The sequence below is a fragment of the Coenobita brevimanus genome, chromosome 1, assembly GCF_032717465.1.
Source record: "Coenobita brevimanus isolate Jiangsu-jjx chromosome 1, ASM3271746v2, whole genome shotgun sequence".
Taxonomy (NCBI): domain Eukaryota; kingdom Metazoa; phylum Arthropoda; class Malacostraca; order Decapoda; family Coenobitidae; genus Coenobita; species Coenobita brevimanus.
The window spans coordinates 54,790,259-54,814,514 of record NC_136954.1 but is presented as its reverse complement, the minus strand read 5'-3'; the positions used below and the strand labels follow the sequence as shown (position 1 = coordinate 54,814,514).

Genomic DNA, 24,256 nt, shown 5'->3' with positions numbered 1-24,256 from the left:
GGTGTTTTTGTGATGTATTTGATGAGCAAAACAATGAACGGTCAAAACTTTTTTTGGTACCTTCAGTCCAATGACCTATTGTTTCTGTTGCTATCTCTAGATGATTATACTCAATTTAGACTTTTCGAATTAAGTTGTAAGACGCAGCCTTCATTAGCCTCTTCATTCACAGAGGCCACTCTTATGCTGCATAAAATGACTGGTGGAATACATAATGAATAGTCGTTATAGTGAATGAGTACACGAGTATCCCTGCAACAGGATGGCGTATCTTCTAAGCCTTATCCTTACTCGGGTCACACAATTTGTTGCAGCTCGACTCGACAGAGCTTTGGTAATCTCCACTAACGCCTTCTGTATTTTAGTTACCGTTGATACCGTCAAGACGAGTTAATTCAGCTCAGCAGTTGTTACCTCAGATTCATCTTGACGTGAACCCGATAGACTACAGGATGAAGATTCCCTTCTCCCATGGCCCGCATTTCTTCTCTCGGGAGAAACAGAGGGAAATTAGGGGCATATTTACTGTATAATCAGGCAGCTCCATCGCCGGCTAATCAGGTGACGCAACGTGAAGGCTTCCCTCTGGAGCACCTTATTTGGCTTCGAAAGAAGGTTAGGATAATTATAGCCTAAAAAATTTAATGCATAAGCCGAGATGTTACCCATTTAACTACGAGGACGTAATATTAATTAATTTGTCGTAACTCTAGGTACATTTATTCAGCTTTGGGGAATTTTTCGGTTTCGAGGAGCTTCTACAGGCTCCATCAACCCATCCAGTTCGAGAGACCATTCCTAAGTTAAATATAATCATTTCTAAGTGATCTATCTATCTATCTATTGTCGGACGCCTTAATGCCGTAAGGGGTGGCCACAAACAAATCTCCTCCATGTTACCCTGTCCCCCGCCATTTTGTTGCCCTCCTCCCAGCTCACACACCCCTCTCCCATATACCTCTCCACTCCATCCCTCAATCTCATCCTCGGCCTCAACCTCAATCTCCCCCCATCTACCTCACTCACATACACTCTCCTCGTTAGTCTCTCTCCTTCATCCTTTCCACATGGCCAAATCACCTCAGTGTTTTTCTCCTAATGCTTCTTATCACAACGCTCCTTCACTTCCTCATTTGTCAGTATGTCTCTCCGTGTAACACCACATGCTTTTCTCAGCTAATTCATTTCCACTGATCTCACTCTTGATTTGTGTCCTTCCAACAGGGTCAAAGCTTCGCTTCCATACGTTAGAGCTGGTATCGCAATACTATCATGCAGCAACTTTTTTACTTCTATGCTCACTTTCCTATTTCTTATCACTGCTTTCAATCAGACATGGGGTAATAGTAATATGTAATAGTAATAGTAATAGACTATTGCAGGGTTTTCAAAGTAATAGTAATAGTAATAGTAATAAATCACAAGTTCCTGGCTGTAGTAGTAACTCAAATAGTAACAGAAGGCAAAGTAATAGATAACTGTATATTACTTTCCCATTATAGACACTTTTTTTAATACCGTTTACCATAATCAATAAAAACAGCCTTCTCACCTTGGTTAGTTGTTGGCTACTCTCCAAGCTGCAGGTACACCACAGGAGACAGTGCAGAATGGAGAGTAGTCAACAGGCCATCAGGTGATCTTGACACACTTATGCGTTCCGTGGAACAGCCTCCCAACGATAATGAAAATAAAAACCATTTTCAATTTAATTAATACCGTTATCGTAAATAATACATTAATAGTAATAGTAATACTAATAGATGACCAAGTAATAGTAACAGTAATAGATGACCACTAAAGCAATTATAATAGTAATATAATAAAGAGCAACTGAAATCATTAGTAATAGTAATAGAAACCCAGTTACAGACCCCATGTCTGCTTTCATTGAACCAGCAACTTTTCTTCTCTGTAGCACCCTTTCAGGCACTTCATCCTCTAAACTACCATTCTTACGTATAAAACTACTCAGACATTTAAATACACTCACATTTTTCATCTCCTCATCATTCATCCTCATTGTGCATTCACTGAATTCATTTCTCTCGAAGACCATAACTTTACTTTTCCCTACATTCACCTTTAGATTCCGTTTCTTACACACTCTCCCAAACTCATTCGACAAGCCTTGCAGTTCCCCTTTATATTCACTTAACAATACAGTATCATCTGCAAACAACAGAACAGGAAGGTTCCAAACACTGCCCTCTCTCATAAGGGCCTCTCCAACATCCACTGCCCTACTTTGTATCTCTAACCCCATCCATATACAGATTGAACAACCATGGAGACATGACACATCCTTATTTCAATCCAACATTCGGATAGAAAAATTCACTCAGTTCACCATCCACATGCACTGCAGCCCTCACGTCCTCATACATACTATTCACGGCATTCAACAGCTTCCCATTTACTATATATATTCTTAGCATTTTCCACATTTCTTGCCTATCCACTCAGTCATATGCTTTCTCCAAATCCATGAAGGCCGCATAAACTTCTTTCCCTTCTCAAGAAACTTTTCCACTAAAGACCTAAGGATGAAATTCTGATCTACACCTCCTCTTCCCTTCCTAAAAGCTCCCTGTTCTTCTCCAACTAATTCCTCCGATATTTCCCCCATTCTGTCAATAAGTTTTATTTCTAAATAACAGAATAGAGGAAGGAAAAACAAATGAATAAAAATAAAATCCACACACTTGAGTACAGGTGTCCTCCACTCATAAAATATCTGTATTAGTTGGACTTGAACAGCCGTGGATTGAAGTTTGGGGGGAAACCACTCTGGGGAAGCGAGTTCCAAAGAGATGCAGTTTGAGAGATAAAAGAATTTTGACAGGCAGAAGTTCTGCATTATGTTAGTGTGACAGTCCAGTCATTAGCGCCACCAGATGCCCGCACAGCGTGGAGGAAGGACCTGGAGAGGTGGCACAATGGATACAATTTCGTCAGATCATATGCCATAAAAATATCTGTAAAATAATGCAAGGGAGGCCTCTTGCTTGTAGGGGAGGTAGTTCATTTGTTTTAGTAAGGTTGTTAATAATTTTAATAGCTTTGTTCTGAGGTTCCTCTAGTTGTTTTAGTGCATCCTTTCCACATTCATTTCGCAAGGGTGAGCAATATTCCAGCTGAGAGGGTACATGACTCTTGTCAATTATAGCTATGCTAACTGCCCGTCAGTGAAGAAGTTACGGACTATGTACGATAATCCAAGTTTGTTTGAAGCAGTTTTAGCAAGTGATGTAATATGAGAAGTCTCGCTAAGGGTATTGTAAAATGAAACACCGAGAATTTCAATACATTTGGAAACAGGAATATTAGTAGCACTGAAGGTAGTATACCGTCGGAATCAGGCAATATCTGTCTATTTGTAGATTGTATATATTTAGCTTTCCTAGCATTAAATGAGACAATGTTACTTTGTTCCCATGCAGTGATCCTAGATAAGCTTTGATTTATGAAGATCGCTATACTGAGTTGTGAGTTAAAGATATTAATCTTTGTGAATTGGTGTTTAAAAGTGAATGAACCGTGAAATGTTGAGTCATCTGCAAATGAATGGATGGGATTATGGGTGACAGATAAGAGATCATTAATATGAATCAGGAATAGGGTTGGAACCAGAACTGATCCTTGTGGCACGCCGGCATTAGTCGAGTGGAGATTGAAACATACATCATGTATTTTTACTCTTATCTTTCTGTCACTGAGATATGAGGAAATTAAAGAAACAAAAGTTGATACGCCATAGCAAGGGAGTTTGGATAATAGGGAACAGTCCCACACTCTGTCAAAAGCTTTAGAAATATATATATATTTTTTTTATGTGAATAAGATGGAACCAAAGGCTAGGAGCCAGCAAACAATTCTTCCAAGAAAAAAACAACAACAATACAAAAGTGAGTCAAATTCAAGTTCTGTTCATTTCGAGATGCCTGGACACACTGTGTTTGAAAGACTGAAGATCATAGGAAGTAGGAAATACAGACAGAGGGAGACAGTTCCAGAGCTGACCCGTTGCATAAATAAAGGACTGTGAGTAACGGTTAACTCTTGCATTAGAGAGTTGGACAGAAAAGGAATGAGAGTTTGTTGCTGGAAAGGTGCTACGCACCCGTCGTAGAGGTGGAGGGATGCAAGCAGACAGTTCAGAGGAGCAGTGACCATGGAAGTAGCGATAGAAAAGAGATAAAGAGGCAACAGTGCGGCGAAGAGACAAGGGTTGAAGGGAGCCAGTAAGAGGAGGAGAGTTCATGAGATGAAAAGCCTTTGACTCCACCCTGTTGAGAAGTGCTGTATGAGGGGAGCCTCCCCACACATGAGAGTTGTACTCTACACAGGGGCGAATAAAACCCGTGTATAAACTCAACAACTGTGCAGGGGTAAAGAAGATACGAAGACGGCTTAGCACACCTAATCTCTTGGAAGCTGATTTTACAAGAGATGTAATATGAGCTTTCCAAGATAAATCCCGAGTGAATGAAACCCCAAGCATGTTCAAGGATGATGCAGGATTGAGCTGGATCTACTGCATGAGTTTTTCCATGTTGATCAACTGACTGATGGATGGTATGAGTCAGGAGATTTGTGTCGGCTTGTAGGAATTCCTCAACTAGTCATTAATATATCAGCTTATTGGAACCCCACAGCTGATCACCAATATATATATCAGCTTAGACGTGACTGCACTGTTCCAAGCAAGGTTATAAAGATATAACGTTCCGCCTGGTCGAAGTCACTTCCGGCTGACATTCTCCACCCAATGACTTCTCACAGACTGGAGATGGTGGGAATCGATGTAGATCCTGTTGAAGGAATGGTAGAGGTAGTGTGTGCAGGTGACAGAAAACTGAGCAGATTTATCTCTTTTTATTGGCCACAGAAAGATAAAACTGCGACACAGAGAGAGACCAGAGTAATACGTCCCTCACGTTTGAATGATAAGTGCGTCCTGCTCCAGCTGGCCGGCTTCCCCACTGGGAGTGGCCCTTGAGTCAGCATAAATCAGAGGTGCCAAACCCCACAGACAAGTGGGATTTATACATGAATAGAAGCAACACAACTCTACCATGCACATTATACACCTCAATAAAGTAGTATTGATTACATTAAAGTATACTAATAGGGTATATGTGTTCCCCCAAGACTTAACATATATACATTTCCTATTTCTCTATCCCCTTCCCTTTACTCTCGTTGTTTATGATAAAAAATGCTGGGTTTTGCAAGTCTAGTGCTCATTTCATTCATACACCACACTACACTAAAGTGGCATTTGGATTCTCATTTCAATGCTACAACACATTTTCTCTAAATATGAATAATATAATGTGTACAGCAGCGAGAGACATGCTCCAGTGTGGAAAAAAATGTCAGACACTAGAACAGATTGAGTATATCAATGGTGTATATTTCGCAGCAAATATCATACCGACTATCACTAATTATTAAGTTGTTGGATTCAAGATGTTTAACTATGCACATATTAATTACAATCTCAAATACTTTACCAAAAGATGTGATAGCTGTTGGTCTGTAATCAGAGCGGGTCAGAGGACCTTCCTTTCTTCGGAATTGGGTGGATATTGGCTTGTTTCCAAGAATTATGGGATGAAGAAGTACGCATGCATAATCTGCATAATTTAGCTAGAACAGGAGCATTTTCTTGGAAGCACTTCTTCAAAACATTTGGACTGTTTTCATGTGGACCTAGAGCTTTGTTGGCTGGTAAATTGTCTAGGATAGACTTTACGTATCTTGTCAGCATCTCAAGTGGGGCAGTTCCGGGAGATTCAAGTTCTAGTACAAGGATGTTCTGGCTTGACTACCTCTAAGGTAGAATTTCTGGCATATGTACTGGCAGTGATGTTTGCTTTACCACAAGGGTCTTTTACAGTGTCACCATCTGAAGATTCTAGTGCGGGAATGGGAGATGACTTGTTAAAGTTATTATCAAAAGAACTGAAAGATGACCAGAATATTCTATTGTCATTAGGTTTGTTTAATAGTTTGGATGCTTGATTGTGAAGAAAGCTTGATTTAGGGAGATTTATTACTGCTTTTGCATGGTTTCTAGCAATTTTAAATTGACTGAGCAATTCAGATGTTTTAGATTTTAAGTAAGAGTTATATGCTAAGGACTTTTGGATCGTTGCTCGGGCACAATTGCTGTCAAACCATTTAGGGGAGTCAGATCTTTTGGTGAACTCTTGGCTGGGTATGAACAATTCCATACTAGCTTGTATTTAGTCATTATTGTCAGACTGGGTAGAACTGATGTCAATAGAGGAGAAACACTGCATGGAATATCAGCATGATAATTTCTAAATCCATCCCAGTCTGCCCTGTCAAAGTGCCATCCAGTCACTCTGACAGGTTGAGAATGGGGAAGTTTGAGGGAACTGACTAATGAGGTTTTAATGAGATTGTAGTCGGAGGATCCGAGTGGTGACAGTACTTCTATATTGTATTGATCTGAATTATTTGTCAGGAATAGATCCAAGAGATAGGCATTCTGGTCAGGATTATCTGGAATTCTGGTTGGTTGTTGTACCAATTGCATGAGATTAAAAGATTCTGCAAACAGCTCGTGTTCTAGACAATTATCGTCAGTCTTGGCAGAATGCAATAACCATTCTACACTGTAGGCGTTAAAATAACCCAGAGGTTCTTTCAGTGGCCAGGGTGAGGTTAAGGTTAGTCAACTGTGTGGATATGGAGTCAAATATGGTGGGTTCCAAAGAAGCATTGGGGGAGCGATTAACTACACAGACATGTTTCATAATATTTAGATATTTTAGTTTATAGAGTGAATAAGAAAAATTAGCTGAAGCGAAGTTCAAAACAGTGTCATCTGAAAATTCAGATTTGATGTAACAACAGGTGCCACCCTTGTTACGGAAGTTTGGAGATGGTAGCCAGGAAAACAAAATGAGGATATGTTAGTACAGGGAGAGATCTGGGGTTCTGTGAAACAGGGCTAGAGGGGATATTGACTTGAGGAAAAAGTGAAAGGAATTCAGATTGGTGCTAAGACTATGGATATTAGTATCCTATCATATACTTTTCTTTTGCACTAAAAAGTCAATGCCCCTATGATTATCTCACACTTCTTATTTTTTTTTCCTTTGTACAGGGGAATAATGATACCTGACTTTCAATCCTCCGGGACTCTACCTTCCTCCCAGGCCAATCTGGACATCTTCCATATCCATTCCACTAAAATCCCTCCCCTATGCTTCAGCATTTCATCACACACTCCCATCAGTTCCCGGGGCTTTCCTCATTTCGACTTTCTTCATTGCTTCCACTACCTCCATTGGACTTCTGATCTCTTCCTCTCTTTCTCACCTCCTTCCTTCTCCCAGTCATTCCCCAGCCACTTACCTGTACTTATAGTCATGAACTCAGCCACTTACCTGTACTTATACTCTCATGACTTTCATTCTCTATGTTTAACAGTTCCTTAAAATGTTCTCTCCATCTGCTCACTTTTTCTCCGTTGTCCACTAACAGTCTACCAGTTTTATCTTTCACTCTCTGACTTACTTCTTTATCACCCTGTCTAACTCACTTTATCTCTTTCCAGAACATTTTCTTACATTCCCTCCACTTGACACTCAAATTCCTTCCAAATCACCAACTCTCTTCCTTTTATTCATCAATGACCTTCTAAGCTGTACATCTAACCCTATCCACTCATATGCTGATGACTCCACCCTTCACCTTTCCATTCGGTTCCTGCAACGCCCATCTCAGCAGTGACTTCAACAAACAAGGGATGAGGCTATGACACACCTAATGTCTGACTTGGCTCGTATCTCTGACTGGGGTAAAAATAATCTGGTTGTTTTTAATTCATCTAAGACTCAGTTCTTACACCTATCAACCCAACAAAATCTTTCACAGGTATACCCATTAATGTTTAATAATATTCAGCTTAATCCTGCATCATCCTTGAACATGCTTGGGGTTTCATTTACTCGGGACTTATCTTGGAAAGATCATATTACATCTCTTGTAAAATCAGCTTCCAAAAGATTAGGTGTGCTAAGCCGACTCTGTTCCTTCTTTACCCCTGCACAATTGTTGACTCTATACAGGGGTTTTATACGCCTCTGTGTGGAGTACAACTCTCATGTGTGGGGAGGCTTCCCACATACAGCTCTTCTCAATAGGGTGGAGTCAAAGGCTTTTCGTCTCATTAAGGCCCCAGTCACACTGCAGGTATGACTTGTCGCAAACCACCCGCGACCTGCAAGCTGTGGGTGGTTTTGGTGAGGTTTACAACCGGTCTTCATATGTCAGTCCACCCGCAGGCCACCATGGCGACCAAAAAGTCGTCGGGAGGTTTTTCGTGCTGCATGAAAAACCTCCCTGCGACCACCAATGTCGTGGCACAGAAGTCGCCCGGTGGGCAGCTGGACTGAGTCTGGCCGGCTTACGGACTGCAACTGGTCGGCGACACCTGATTTTTAAGCGGCAGTTGCCATCCGGATGGAGGCCGGTGGCTGCCCCCTCTGTGCGGTGGCCGTCTGCACTCCGTCAAGGCGATGACTGGACTGCGGCAGCCACCGTCCACAAGTCTCCTGTCTGGGGTGGTGGTTGAAGTCCCGCCGCCGTCCAGCCGGCGATTGGTCGAGCGACAGGTGGTGGGCTGGACTGAAACCAGCCGCCGGCCAATCCTCAGGTGGTGTCGGTCTAGTGGTCACGGTCTAAACTGCAATAGGACGCGGACTGGCCGGCCACCCGTCGGTGTCTTGACCTGTGTGTACCAGGCCATGGTCGCCGTTCGGCCGCCCACTGGACGGACACTGGACGGATGCTGGATGACCACCGGTAGCTGATTGGTGGCATGACTGCTCGGAGACCTCCGTGGTCGGGGTCTGGTTTCGCGATTTTCAGGTTTGCAACAAGTCGTACCTGCAGTGTGACTGGGGCTTAACTCTCCTCCTCTTACTGACTCCCTTCAACCTCTGTCTCTTCGCTGCACTGTTGCATCATTATCTCTTTTTATAGCTACTTTAATGGTCACTGCTCCTCTGAACTGTCTGCATGCATTCCTCCACCTCTACGACGGGCGCATAGCACCCGTCTAACAGCAAACTCTCATCCCTTTTCTGTCCAACTCTCTAATGCAAGAGTTAACCATTACCCCCAGTCCTTCATTTATGCAACAGGTCAACTCTGGAACTGTCTCCCTCTGTCTGTATTTCCAGCTGCCTATGATCTCCAGTCTTTCAAACGCAGTGTGTCCAGGCATCTCGAAATGATCGGATCTTGAATTTGGCTCTCTATTGTATTTTGTTTTTCTCTTGAGGGAACTGTATTATTGTGGGCTCATGGCCTTTGGTTCCTTCTTCCTCGCATAAAAAAAAATCTCATCCACTCTCTTCTTACTCTCTCCTACTAATTTTTTCACATCTCTCTTCCTCTCTACATATAACTCTCTCTTCCATCCCCCAACTTCCTCCATGCCTCTGCTTCCCATTCACTCACTTTATGCTTTCTTCTTTTGCGCCACAGCTTGTATCACCTCCTCATTCCACCGTGCTGTACCTTGCACCCCCCTTTCGTCTTCTCTTCATCACACACACCACCTCACATGCTGCACAGATTTCTTCTGTGAATATTTTGCAAACACCTTCCACCTCCCCCAATTGCTCCAAATCATATTTAACCAATTGTTCCCTCACTTCTTTCTTATATTCTGCCTTTTTTCCATCCTCTTGGAACCTTCCTACCCTTCTTGTATGGACTGCTTCCTCATGTCCTTCTCTCATTTTACTGTATATTTTCTCTTCCAGGTGGCTTATAGATAAAGTATTATTGAATGTAACTTTTCCCTTTCAGTCTTTCCTATGAAACTTCCATGTCAGTTTTTCCATGCTGCATGGTGGTCCTTCTCATATTTTCCTGACAGTTTTAACTGGAGGATTTGCAGGAGGGGGAAGCCTTCTTGCTTTACTATCCTTATCCTTTAGCATGAAGAATAAGATCTTGTAGCCATAGTCTGCTCTGTAACATACAGCCTGAAAAGGACCATAAGGTCTGTTGCTGATTGCCTCCCTTTGTATTCATTTGTGTTCATCCACTGTACATGTACCTTGACTTTCACCACCACCAAGAGGTGGTCAGGAAGTCCACTTCCACAACCTCTGTATGCTCTTGCATCCATTACATACCTTCTCATTCTCTCATCCACACACACATAAGCAATCATTGCCTTCCGTTCATTCAGGTCACCACCCACCCCTCTCATCACTTGCCACGTAAACCTGTGGATCATTTTGTGTCTAAAGAGGGTATTGGCTATCACCAACCCACTCCCACCACAAATGTCCACTAGAGCACTGACATTCTCACTTGTTTTTGCAGGCACACTCAACTCACCAATTACTCCATCCACCTTCACGTTCCCTACTTTTCCATTCATATCTCCAATCAAAAACACTCTCATTCCTCTCAATCTCTTCCAAGCACACTTCCACATTTGCCCACAGTCTAAGTAATATTCAGTCATCTCACGCACAGGAGGATGACGTCACTAGCTCTCCTATAGAGAGAAAATGGGAAGTAATGGGATAACTTGAGTGTGACAAGTATGTCCTGTTCACTCAGCTCTGATGGCTGGAGCCAAGAAATGTTTGAATTATGGCTGCTCATTGGTTAATGTAACACAGAGGAGTATGGTTTGTCTACAGCTCTTCTTATTTTAACACACATATTTATATTTGTAAATTGCCTGCAATTCAAGCAACCAGTTTAACCCCTATGTCCATACAAGCACTCACCAACGTATTAAACTACAGCTACTCACACAACACAATACCCGACATCTGGAAGCATGGCATTATCATCACTATCCCTAAACCCAACAAAGACCCCACGTTACCTTCCTCACACCACCCCATCACACTCCTCTGTACCCTCTCTAAAGTCACCAAACGACTGGTACTACAACTAGTTACACCGAACACCCCCCTAGCCCAGTCACATGGCTTTAGCCACTACACTTCACAAACACTCTTCTTACAGACCTTACACAGAGAGTTTTTGATGACATGAATTCAGCTAGGCCATCACACAGAATTAACACTCCTAGTCACACTAGACATTAGCAAAGCTTTTGATGCCATCCCCCACCACAACCTCACAAGCAAAATATTCAAACACACATGCACAATTACACAAAAAGATGGCTGGAAAACTTCTTAGTTGGCAGATGTAACATTTGCCGGTCAGTCTTCGAACATCAGAAACTTCACAGATGGCGTCCCCCAAGGATCTGTTTTGTTCCCTACTCTCTTTAACCTATACAACAACAATTGCGGGCTCGCGGCCTTTAGTTCCCTCTTCCTTGCATAAAAAAAAAATAATGCAGGACATACCCACACCCTACAGATATAAATAGCTTCCTATGCAGATGACATAACACCTACATGTACACAACAAAACGCAAATACAGCTGCACACATCCTCCAACCTTACCTCAACACACTACACGAATGATCCTCCAACCTTACCTCAACACACTACATGAATGGTTCATCACAAACAGGCTCAAAATAGCCTCAGCCAAATCTACAGTGACCGTTCTCACAAATTGGACAGCAGAACACAGTCACATTCCAAACCTCACCATAAACAACACTCCCCTACCACATACACACAACCAAAATCCTTGGTGTAACATACAATACATCAATGTCATTTAAACAACACATCACAAACATTAAAAATTAAATAACACCAAGACTCAACGTCTTGAGGTCACTTGCCCACACAACATTTGGACACAATAAATTAACCACCACCGCAGTATACAAACAATATATGCGTTCAGTGATGAATTATGCAAGCCTGCTTGGGCTTCTAACCTCACTAAAACACACTATAACACTCTACAGACCATACAGAACAAGGCCCTAAAAATAATCACAGGCTGCACAGCTACTACACCCACAGACCACCTACATCAAGAAACCAAAGTCCTCAAAGTCAAGGATCACCTAGACATGAGAGGCACCCAAATTCTCCCTAGCCTCCACAAACCCATAGCATCCACAACACTACATGGCAGCACATCCACACACACCAAAGAACATCAAAACAACACCCAGCACACGATATCATACACAAATACTGTCATCTCTGCCCCCTCACTCGCCTCAGACCAGCTTCCAGAAGAATATCCATACTCAGATCACTTGTCACTCCGTTCAGTCACTTAAAGACAACACACAGCTGCATGAATGGCCTCCTGATATCCACCCTTCTGAATCCTATCTCCCTCGTGAGGACAGGATCCACCTTGCCAGGATGAGATGTGGGCATCATCCAGCCCTCTTAAGTTACCAGAAGAGGCTGGATGACTTCGTCACTGATGGTTGTCCAGAATGCAACACAGTGTCACGAATTCGTGTGATTGCGTATTTATACAAATTCGTGACACTGTACTTTGGTGGGAAACCACAAACTTTAATGGAAAACCCACTGTGTATCACTCAGTTTCACCGTCCCTGTATGCACGTTGATCGGGATAGTTTTTCAGAACATTCATCGTTGCTTCAGAAGTGACCGTTCTTATGCATGACATCAGTGCGTCACTGAGTGATTTTATTGCACATGTATATTGTTCGCCTTGCCTTCGTTGACCATTGGAGTTAGGCCACGCACACTTCTGATGAACATGGCCTGTTCTCACACCCCTGTACCGCTGTTTGTTATATCAATTGGTGTCGGACAACCATGGGAGTAGGGTCGTTGTGCCAGTACTGAGAGCAGGCCCTTCTTCATAGCGCCTACAGTCTCCAGAGTTCAACGATTCCCCGTATCTTCCCACCGAGTCGGTGATCGGTTGTAGTGGCCTTAGCAGTGAATTTCAGCGCCTTAGCAGAGACGCCCAGCTCCCCACAGCTAGCTCCCTTCTCTCCACTGACCAGTATTTCAGTTCAGTTTCCTACACTTTAAGACTAGCTTTTGAATGAGTGAGTGAGTGTATTTCCTTTGATATTTGAATTCAATAGTCCCCATGTGACAGTGAATTCCCCTCTTGAATTCATTTTTGAGATTCATGTAACATAAATTTATTTCATTGTAATTAATAAATTTACAGTTCTTTTCCTGAGCTTAATGTAAATGTAGATTTTTGTTTGATTACTCCACATTGAGCTTACCTTACTGTGCTACTCCCAGTTCACACAAACTTCTTAATCACGACTGGTATTTAAGCCAGTTCTTCCACATTTAAACTTAAATCTGTCGTGCCAGCCAGGAATTAAGCACCAGCAAGGACCTGTCCATTATTAGTATTAGTTATTGACTGTCAGGGGGTAACAGCACTTTCTCAGAGGCCAACAGTACTAATGATACAGCATTTGTGAGTAGATAGACTCCGCTGTGTACTGTTGGGAAAGTTTATAAAATTCTCGTCTTTACAGAAGCGGGGAAGTATTCCAGCATAAAGTAAAACTTACTACTTGATTTCACAAGTTGATTCACCTTGTGTCAACAGATTATATAATTATATCAGCTTTTTATTCTTAAATTCACATTCCCCCGTGACATCTGGCGACCTCATCAGGATATTAACTCCTAGCTTTAAAGTTATTAACGAAATGATACTCACTCACTCTTACCTAGGTATTTGTTATCATTAAAGTCTATAGGCATTATCTTACTGGTGGTTACCTGCAGCAGTGAATACTCCTCCACAGGAGATAAAACTGGTCACAATTCACTAGTCCCCCTGCAACAGTGAATCCTCCTCCACAGGAGATAAAACTGGTCACAGTTCACTAGTCCACCTGGGATAGTGAATCCTCCTCCACAGGAGAAAAAACTGGTCACCACCTGCCTGTGTCTGTATTCTTTACTTTCGGTTATTAGCAGTTCTGTGTGAAACAGCAATCAGTACTCAGTCTTTAATCCACCCAGTCTTACCTGAGTTAGCATCATGGCTACTAGTTTATTTATACAGGAAGCCAAAGATATGGGGCTTACCATTCTCCCGGAAATTAAAGATTATGTGCTCTCATGGTACAATTATGAACAGCAACATGAGAATGATGCCCGTGAAGAGTGGAAAATTCAACGTGAACACGACCGAGAACAACACGAATACGAGCAAGAGCAGCGTGAGGAACGCGAGAGAGAACGTGAACACAAGCGAGAACAATGTGAACACAAGCGTGCCGAGCGTAAGGCACGTGAGAAACATGAACTTGAGATGCTGAAGCTCAAGCAAGACTCCTTCACTTCAGGCACATCTGGTGCAGCCGATCCGAGCTCCATGAGTGCTCCCCCTGCACATGTTCTGGCAACCCCACGCCTCAAGCTTCCTTCATACAAGGAAGGCAAGTGAAGTGAGTTGTTCATAGCTCGTTTCAAGGACATGGTGCAGCTGTACCAGCTGGATGAGGCTGCCAAGTGGCTCCAGTTTCTTAGCTTGTTTGAGGGCCCTGTCCTCGATATTCTCCACAGAATTCCTGGAGACAATCTCACTTATGAGATGATGAAGGCTGCACTCATCAAAGCATATGGTCTCACAGTTGACAATGCCAGGAGTCAGTTTATGAGGGCGTGTCTCCAAGAAAAGGAGACTGCTGTTCAGTTCCTCGACCGTCTTACTGCTTACTTAGATGAGTGGATGGAGAAAGATAAGACCCCTCGCACGTGAGAGGGGATAATTGACCTCATGCTGCGCACACAGCTAGAGGAGTCGTGGCCTGCTGAGCTTATGGCCCAGCTTAAGATCTGCCAGGCAAGGGATACCAGCCAAATGGTGGAAAAGGCTGATGCATTATTCATTGCTACGGGTGCCAAACTCGTAAGCAACAGACCTGGAACAGGAAGGATACTGCCAGGTCTGGGAAGCCACCTCAGAGCAAATTCCAGCATCAAGGCCACTCTCAGAATAATGGCCATGGTCCAGACAAATCACAGAGAAAGGAACAAGGGCAGAATACGCAGCAACCTGACTGGAAGAGGTACAACAAGTACCCTAACCAGCAGCAGTATCAACCATGCAATCGACAGTTGGGACAATCCTTTTTAGCTCCAGCCCCAGCGTATCGGAAGCAGGAGGCAAATGCAGCCTTCATTCCCCAACACGCGCACGGTGATGCTGTCCCTAGCAGTACAGGTCCTCCTTCACAATTCTCTAGTGCCCCTGTGACAGTGAACCCTCCACAGGTGGTCAACGCTCCAAGTCCCCAGACGGTGAGTACAACCCCTCAGGCATCTATCTAATCCTCAGGGCATCACATTCACAAGAGTTGTGTGCTATGCAGCCTTATCAATGGCTGACTTCTTCCTTCACAGGCCCTCCCAGGTAACAGTGCCTTCCTTGTTCAGCCAGGATTTGTGGGAGACATTTCTGTAAAGGTCCTGAGAGACAATGATTCCTCTGTCAGGCAGAGTCTAGTTCATCCTGAGGAATACACAGGTCGACAAATCCAAGCTCAGCTTATTGATGGATCAGTGAGATTGTTCCCTGAGGCACGTATCCAGGTAGCATCTCCCTTTTACACTGGTTCAACATTTGCAATTGTCATTCCAGAACCTTTGTTCGACCTTATTATAGGTAACATACCAGGTGCCAAGTATAGTTGCACCATAGATATGCTTCTCAGACTTTGGCTGCAGTAACACAAGCCATGGCCAAGGCTCCAAACCGTGTCACTCCAGTGACCATTGCATCGCCGCAAGATCTGATTTGCAGTCAAGCTGTTGTACAAGAACAACAGTCTGACCCAACACTTGCTGCTGTGCAGAAAAAGTAAAAGGGTAAGGTGATTAAGTATTCACGGGGAGGTTAAGCCAGGTTTCTTTGTAAACAAGGACGGCTGTACCGTGAGTCACAAACACCCCAGGGCGAGGTTCGATTGAAGTTTGTCATTCCCACAAAGTATCCCCAAGCAGTGTTAGAATGGGGTCATTGTTCAGCATCAGGAGGTCACATGGGCAAAAAGAAAACCCAGGGCCGTATCCGTGCTGACTTTTTCTGGCCAGGAATGGGACCGGAAATAAATAGTTTTGTGCATTCTTGCAATGTGTGTCAATGTACCACCAGTCAGGGATATGTCCTTCCTGTGCCGTTTGAATCCACACTCTCAATCTCTAAATCAGTTGAGAGAGAGGGCAGTGGTGATGTGGGTGCAGGCCTGATGTCTCGCCCGTTGGCCCCACAGGACACATTATGTCCAGAGTGTGTACATACATATGGACCATAGGTTAAGGGGGAAGTTCGAGACCCCCGCAGAGGCAATCCAAGTCTGTGTCTGAATTACCTTGTGGTGTGTCTTGAGCTGTGGGCCTCTCTGAAGATTCCCAGAGAATGCACATTACCCACATGAGTGTTCACACCCACGTTGGGTGTTAAAATGTGACCTGCCCGAGTTTGCATAGGGATTCTCAGCTTTCTGATATTTATCATAAGTGCAGAGTTAGGTTTAACCAGTAAACTGGATGTTCTGAAGGATTAATGTAATCCAAGGACTATGTTTCCTGGTTAATTATGTACCCAATAAAAAAAATAATAGTGTACCTTTTGTAGCATATGTACTGACTACTAGGCATACAGAGAAATTGTAATTTAATAAAACTTGTTTGTCACACTGACTCTATTGATGCTCCACCTTGATTGATTTCGCAGGTACAGCTGGCAGGTGCACCAGTTTCATCGTGCAGATCAGCTGATCATCTCTGCCGCATGCTGCTGCCTATTCCCTTCTGCCTCGTTGTCTCCAATTACTATTAATTTGTATTATATCATTTTACACGTAGGTTCAGTTACACTACAACTGTCACAATACACCGTGTATTACATACACCACGCTACATAACAATTAGTTGTTGATGTAAACGTAGCGAATTTTCGCTCAGTCTGACCTGGGTACAGGATTTTTCACCATCGAGTTTTTCCCTCAAGCTTGCTTCTATTAACGTAAATACAAGGTTTTTATGCTCATTGGGGACAGTGGTTTTCTCCTGTGGCAGGATAGTACACACACCACAGTGTGAATCTTGTGTGACTGAGTTAGGATGTTTATGTATGTATATACTGTTAAATTTTCAGAGAAAAATTTGATTTTGATGGGGCGTTATGTCACGAATTCGCGTGATTGCACATTTATACAAATTCATGACATTGTACTTTGGTGGGAAACCACGAACTTTAATGGAAAACCCACTGTGTATCACTCACTTTAACCGTCCCTGTATGCACGTTGATCGGGATAGTTTTTCAGAACATTCGTCGCTGCTTCAAAAGTGTCTGTTCTTATGCATGACATCAGTGCTCCACTGAGTGATTTTACTGCGCATGTATATCTTTTGCCTTGCCTTCGTTGACCGTTGGAGTTAGGCCACGCCCACTTCCAGTGAACATGGCCCGTTCTCACACCGCTGTACCAGTGTTTGTTACATCAATTGGTGTCGGACAACCACAGGAGTAGGTTCGTCATGCCAGTAATGAGAGCAGGCCCTTCTTCAGAGCGCCTACAGTCTCCAGAGTTCAACAATTCCCCGTATCTCTCCATCGAGTCGGTGACCGGTTGCAGTGACCTTAGCAGTCAATTACATCACCTTAGCAGAGATGCCCAGCTCTCCACAGCTATCTCTGTTCTCTCCGCTAACCAGTATTTCCATTCAGTTTCCTAGGCTTTAAGACTAGCTTTTGAATGGGTGAGTGAGTGTATTTCCTTTGATATTTGAATTCACTAGTCCCCCTGCGACAGTGAATTCTCCTCTTGAATTCATTTTTGAGATTCATGTAACATAAATTTATTTCATTGTAATTAATAAATTTACAGTTCTTTTCTTGAGCTTAATGTAAATGTAGAATCATGTTTGATTTCTCCACATTGAGCTTACCTTATTGTGCTACTCCCAGTTCGCACAAACTTCCTAATCACGACTGGTACTTAAGCCAGTTCTTCCATATTTAAATTTAAATCCATTGTGCCAGCCAGGAGTTAAGCACTAGCAAGGACCTATCCATTATTAGTATTAGTTATTGATTGTCAGGGGGTAAAAGCACTTTCTCAGAGGCCAACAATACTAATGATACAGCATTTGTGAGTAGATAGACTCCGCTGTGTACTGTTGGGAAAGTTTATAAAATTCTCATCTTTAGAGAATCAACGAAGTATTCCATCATAAAGTAAAGCTTACTTCTTGATTTAACAAGTCAATTCACCTTGTGTCAACAGATTATAATTATATTTATATCAGCTTTTTATTCTTGAATTCACATTCCCCTGTGACACACAGCACCCCATACTATTATGCACATCATGGAAGATTGAATTGCATACAATCACTTACACCAACAACACAACATACACTCCTTGAGAGCTTTGTGGGAAAGCTCGGTCTCGGTCATGGCCTTCCTTAGGGACTCAGGGCTGTTCGACCAGACTGCCTAAGGAACAGCTGCTACTACTACTACTACCCCTATGCGCCGGTTGACGTGTATAGCCGTCACGATTTTGGGCACGGAGCAACACCAGTTGACATGAATAGGCGCAAGCGTCTTCCTGCCACCGTTTGAACCCACAACCGTTTTCTTTGACAATCATAGGGTAGGTAGGTACCCAAGGCACCCCACTGATGCACGGCTCAGTCTGTACACAGCACTGACAGATGTCCTCTTCATCCTCCCTGTCCAATTCCGCTCCCCCATGCGTGGGGTCGATTGCATCATCGACTCCTGCATAAGTTCTCCTTTTACCACTGGGGAAAGGGCTCAGTGACTGAGCAGGTGTGTGGGAAACTGTAAATAGCAAACAGCTATGCACAAATTTTTTTTTTTTTTTTTTTTTATACATAGTGAAATGTAAGAGCCAACGGCCATACCACGTTGAGTACACCGCTTCCCGTTCGATCAGCGAAGTTAAGCAACGTTGGGTCTGGTTAGTACTTGGATGGGTGACCGCCTGGGAACACCAGATGCTGTTGGCACCCCTACGTCAAGTGGGGTTGGTGGAGGATTAGTGCCCCTCCCTGTAAAACAATTAACCCTAAGCCCTTGGCCACCCCGTTTGGGATACATGGTGTCTGGCAATGAATGAATGAAATGTAAGATAAGTTATATCTAGTAAGTGTTATATGTTTTATAACAAGTTTTACAAATGCAATGCAATAAGTGTTACTGTTTATGGTTATTTGTGAAACAATGATTGGAAATACCTTGAATAACCCTACCTGCCACATGAAAGAAAACCAGGAGTGCATGGTGAGAAAGAAAATGAGCTGATTGGCTATAACTAAATTTTTTCCCTCGTTGCTCAGAAAATAATGGTGAATATGTGAGAATAAGCATATTTGTAATGTGAAGTACAAAAAATGTAAGTTGTGTTTAACATCAGTAATATAATCATGATGCCCCTGATTAGTACAAATTAATCAATTTTAGTACAAGTAATTACCCCATACTCAACCATACCGTGTGAAACAGCCAGAGCATTTATTTCTCAAAGTGCAATTACCCGTAATCGTGATGTCAAGTGCAAATATAAGTGCCGTAGTAGAAGGAAATTATTATAACCAATGCAAGAAGTGAGTACAGAAAATCAAAAAGCTATTCTTTTCCCACACACCTACAGGGCATAGTGGCATTATGAAACAGGCAGAAAACCTTATGAGGAGCCACATGAACAAGGTGATAACTCATCCTTACGACGGTGAGTAAGAAAAAGTCGAAGACTCAGTGGAAAATTCTGGGTTTTCCCAAAAGAAAGCTGGGGAGTGTTACAATCACCACTCCGGTCAGTGCTGCCAACGCTAGCCAACAAGTCCAAGGTCACTGACAGTGGCCCGTGCTTGGAAACAGCCCGCCAAAACAAAGAAAACCAGTCATCTTTAACTTATCCTTACTCATCAACGGGACCATCTGAAGATCTGGGGATACTTTCATTTGAAAGAGGAAGAGTTGATGAGTATTATGTATTTTAAATTTTTTCTCCTGCTATTTTTGCCAAAATCAGGGAAATCCCCCATAGTAAGTAGTGGGTAACGTCAGAAAACCCCTGGTGCATAAGGATTAAATATGGAATAGTTTCTGAAGCTAAAGAGGTCAAAGTTTGCTTTAAAAGCTTACCATTATGAGAGAAAATTAAAGTTGATTATAAAGTTTTATACAACGATGAGTGATGTTTGATACGTGCAGGCATGTATTATAGAGCAACATGTGAACATAGGTGTACACCATGGTTGGATAATTTACTTCAAACGTCATTGTTTTATAAAACTTTATAATCTTTAATTTTCCTTGAAAATGGTAAACTTCTTAATCTAGTTTTGACCTCTTTAGCTTCGGTAATTCTTCCATATTTAAACTGGCATGTTTTCAAATGCCATACATCTGAGCTTCCCATAACTATGAGTAGAGACTGAGGGGAGACACATCTGCACCCTGCCGCTGCCCCCAACCAACTGACAGCTGCAGGACCCTGTGATGTCATGCATGGGCTGCTCCAAAAGTTGAAGCAAGAGTGGGACGACTGTGTATACTTAGACTGTGCATTTGCCTAGAGCTCTTTTTTCACTCAGCTTGCATGGTCTCTCATTGGAGCATGTACACACACAGTCGTCCACGTTTGTAGTCACACTTTCAGTCGCACCCATACAATCTTTGAACCAACTGATTCATACTCTCTTATATTCTCCTTCCATCTCTTGCACACAACAATACATACACCCTCTTTTTCCCTCTCATTCTCACCTACTCCCTTACATATATCCCATCCATACTTCCACTCTCTCACACTCTCACCTCACCATTTAGTCTCAGTCAATCCACATCCTAACCTGGACAGTTTCTCTCTCTTTCACCTCATCATTTGCACCCCTTATATTCCACATTGAAATCCGTACCATGACCTTTGTACGGTCCTCGGTCATCACCTGTTGGTCTGACCTGTTCCTGTTCCAAGGCATTTTGTTTGTCTTTTTAATTAGCTACTTTCCATGGAGGGGCACTAATCCTCCACGAACCCATTTGTTTACACATAAGGAACATGTATTGGTTGGTTATAAGGTTACCATCCAGCTTATTAACCCGCCACGTGCCGGCTATTTTTAGCCCTATGGGTCGCCCCAGTGCCGGCCATTTTTCAACATTTTTTTTGGGGGGGCTAAAATGGTAGATTTTGATGTGGAAGCAATGAATTTCGCCATTAAAATGCTCACCGAGGCTTGGAAATGGGTTTTATTGAGTCCTGTATACTCGTGTACAGGTATAGCAGCTCTCTCGCGCTCACCACATACATGAGAGAAAGCCGTTTTCTGTGTAAGGTATACTCAGGTATTTATGCTGGGAAGGAATAGCAATGTTCAGTACACTTTTCTGATTGCTTATTACTTCAGTATCTATCACAATTTGTACGTCTTTCTCACTGTGAATGTACAGTATTACCTTACACGTACTCGTACTTGATGATAGGTACAATCTGACTTCATTATGTACAGTCCTGGCACTTACAAGACAGTAGGTACAACTTGACTTCACTATATAATCCTTACACTTACAAGAAAATATTTACAACTTACATTTACATGAAAATATTTACAAAATGCCTGGACTATGTACAGCACTGGGTGAGGCACACTGGCAGAGTGAGGCAGAGTGAGCGTGAGGGGGGAGTGAGTGAGTGTATAGCCTTGACAGCCTGAGGGATGGTAGAGGATCAGTTACCATACATGCCTGCCAATTTTTGCCAGCGAATCTTTAAAAATGCGGTCACAGTGAATATTTCTATTTTAAACCGTTTTAAAACGGCACTGGCACTGCCCACAGAATTATGTCAGACCGTTTCAAAATGGCACTGGCATGCAGCGGGTTAAATGATTTCCTGGTTTACAGGAAATCATTTGGCTTGTCACTCAATGCAGAGCTACCCTAGAATAGAGTATTGTTACACTGAGTGAGTGGATGATGGGCACCCCCACTGACCATAAGGGAGCCCCCATCGAGAGGCCTTTCCTAAGTTAAATATTATAATTTGGAAGTGGTAAGTGGGTGGGGAAGGCGTCATTGGATCCTATTTGTTAATCAGCCACTTCCCTGACTTAAGGTATTGATGATAATACATGCAGATGTCTTTAATATTTGCCAACGACTTTTTTTTTTTTTTTTTTTTTTGCTCTTTCCAGTAATTTTAATTCACCTTGGAAGACTTCAAACTGGAAGAGGTTATATACGGCCTTCAGTTAACCCTTTCACTTATTGAGGAGTCCCCAAAACTGAATAGGTGTCAGAAGGTGGCAAGAATAAACTAATAAAATATGTCACGATGCAAACGATAAAGGGAAATTCTTTTCTGCCACTACACTTGCTTGGATGTGGCCACCGAACCTTCTGCAAATACTCTTGCTGTGTCCTCGGTCCAGTTCGATTCCCAAACCTTCAGTTTTAAAGCATCGCTACCTATCGGGCCACATAGGCCACTAAAAGATATGCTGAGCACAATCTTATTCAACCTATTCCACTCTGAGTATATTCTATCTACGAACTGCTCTACCCAGTTTGGAGAGACCTTCCATAACGAGAAGTTAGATGTAGTTCACATTAAATCCGTTCAGTATCAGTGGACTCCCCAAAGTTCAATGAACACGTCTAGAAGTAACAATATTAAATAAAAGCCGTCACAGTCCTGATGAGCTTAACGACATTGTTTCCTTACTGTATGACTTCCAAACATATCTCATGGCACACAGCATCAAAAGCACCAGATTAACCCTATCACAACATCACAACATGATGTATTTCTCACTTTAATCATTCTACCACCAAACGATTATATTTCACTTTGGAAAGACCTCTAGTAGTGAAGGGACTAATTAAGGCTATGCCTGACCCTCCAGTTCTAAAATCTTTACTAAGATGAATAATATCGTCTGGAAGTAGAGATAAATATGATATATCAATACCTCAACGGAGTCAGTATGTTAAACCATCAGAGTTGTTGTAGGAATTGATGTATCGTTGTGTCTTAGTTGGTTAAGTTGGTGCAGCCTACTGTGGTATTGTTGCCCCTCTGGTTGGTGACGATGTTGACGCTTGCACCACCTTACATGAACGGCTGTTGATGTCACCGATACACTCGTCACTAAATGCTTTTTTCTTTAACTTGGCCTAAAGCTGCCATTTCTCCTGCATGGTGAGTTGTGACAGTATATTAAAATATGATGCAAGTCAAGGAGAACTGCTATGGAAAGGATTTACAGTCACAGGACTAATTACCTCCACCAAGGAGGTTATGTTTTGCCCCACGTTGGTTTGTCCATCTGTCTGTCTGTCTTTCTGTCTCTGTCTATCTATTAGCAAGATTACTCAAAAAGTTATTAACGGATTTTGATGAAATTTTGTGGAAGGATGGTCCATGGCCCAAGGAAGAAATATTTAAATTTAGGGCCGGATCCGGATCTGGATCCGGAGTGATCCGTATAATATCTACAAACGTTCTCAATGAATTTCAATGAAATTTTGTGGATAGGTGGCCCATAGACCAAGAAAGAATTAATTAAATTTAGGGGCGGATTTGAATCCGGATCTGGGTCCTATGTCCACGAATCCGAATCAGAGTTTACTCAAAAAGTTTCAAACGGATTTTGGTGAAATTTTTTTGGAAGGGTGGGCCATGGGCCAAGGGAGAAATGATGAAATTTTCCGGATCCAGAGTATCCTGCACAATATCTCCCTTCTCAGTATATTTCAAAGAAATTTTGTGGAAAAGTGGCCTATAGACAAAGAAAGACTTTATTGAATTTTGGGGCTGATCCGGATCCGGAGCCGGATTCTACATCCATGGATCCGGATCCGGATCCTTTTTAATGGCATTGGCGGATGTATGCACTCTCTGTGTAATTTCTAGTTTTTACTGAGATACGTGAAATAAACTGCAAACGAATGAAAATTTAAGATAAATAGTAACCAATAATGCAGGTATGGATGGGTTACTGTGGATGTGGGTGAGGATGTAGGTATGTTGTTGGAAGTGACTGTGCATCTTGAGGAAAGTGGCTGTTGATATGAGCACTGCGTTCCTCAGCACATTCCAGGCGGTGCGGTGTTGTGTGCCACCTTTGATACAGCATCCACAACAGTATGCTAGGTAGCATAGAAGGCTTCGTAGTACGTTTTCCTTAGCGATTTATTTACCATCTCATCTCATCTCTCATCTCTTCAGCTGTTTGAGTGTCCACTGCAGGACCGGCCTATCCCGACCGAAGTGGGGACGAT

At 42.6% G+C, this 24,256-nt stretch overlaps 1 non-coding gene across 1 annotated transcript; it reads left to right on the top strand.

Moving 5' to 3' along the window:
* The first annotated feature begins 18,856 nt into the window (after positions 1-18,856).
* LOC145415201 (5S ribosomal RNA) lies at positions 18,857-18,975 on the top strand. Its single transcript, XR_013900031.1, has one exon. It is a non-coding gene; the product is annotated as a 5S ribosomal RNA (ribosomal RNA).
* Positions 18,976-24,256: the final 5,281 nt, after the last annotated feature.